This window comes from Bidens hawaiensis, unplaced genomic scaffold (genome assembly GCF_021521415.1).
Source record: "Bidens hawaiensis isolate Kalapana, Puna unplaced genomic scaffold, B.hawaiensis_p1.1 tig00082240_1, whole genome shotgun sequence".
NCBI lineage: Eukaryota > Viridiplantae > Streptophyta > Magnoliopsida > Asterales > Asteraceae > Bidens > Bidens hawaiensis.
Genome location: NW_027503875.1, coordinates 13,921 through 15,082, shown reverse-complemented (window position 1 = coordinate 15,082; position 1,162 = coordinate 13,921).

Sequence of the window (1,162 nt, the reverse complement as noted above, 5' to 3'; positions counted from 1 at the left end):
AAGAAAAGAAGGCAGCTGAGCTCGAAGCAGAACGTCAAGAAAGGATGAAAAGAGCTTCTTGGAACAAATTCAATTTTATGCCAGTTGGAGTTTCAATGCCAACGCCCCAGGGAGGATCTAACAAATCCTCGTTTGAAGAAGAACGTAGAAAATACAGGGAGAGGGTGTTTGGTATGAATCAACGAAGATCAAGATAATCAAGAGCCAACAATATCCAAGGGGGAGTTTGTTAGAGAATAATGTCAATAGCTAGGGTCTTGTATGTGTGTGAAAAACATATTAGGAAATTGTTATACATGTAGAAACATATAAGTACAAATCCGGTGGATAAGTACATATATGGCGTATATGTTATACGACGAATACCATTCTTGTACTCAAGCTATAATCTGTCATATCAAGTGTACTTGTAATCTGTTTGATGATTTATAAAGTTTAATCATTAAAGTAATCTTGTAATATCTCATTTCATGATGATTTCCACTTATTATGTCATAGAGTAGATAGCATTTCAAGTCGTGTCGATCCTATACGTCGTCTTTTCACATCACAATATATTTCATTTTTCATGTTTGGATGTGTCCCAAGTGTTTATGCCATAACTCAGATTTAGAGCCAAACGCTTTTGAGAGAAAACAATATTTTTCAGTAACCGCTGAAGCTGCCCTCATATCCATCACATAGGTTTTCTTCTCTCTTAGAGCTCTCATGCGTATCCATTTCTCAGGTATTTTAAGCCCATGATGCAAGACCAGGGCTTCTTCATTTGTAAAGTGCATAGAAAAGAAGTGCATCTAGGGCGCAATTTTGGGAATTTCAAGACCACATTCTTCGAGGTTGTGGTATTGATGGGTTTGACTCTGATTTTGGGAGTGCGATAGATCAGTTGCACATTTCACTTCTTGATTTTGATATTGGCGGTTTCTCTAATAAAGATACTGCCCCCCCCCCAAAGTCGAACATGCTTTGGCGAATGCCCTTTATAGTGGAATCATCTAGGGTTTGGATATGAAGTTTGATTTATCCCATCGTTAGAAAGCGGTGTTTAAGTGTCTTCGGGCTCCTCGGGCTAAGGATTTCTTAAGTGTTCTCCCTATTGAAGGATTGGGACAACATATGTCGGCTTTGGAGTACCGGGCCATCCTAAAGTATCGGTTAATGA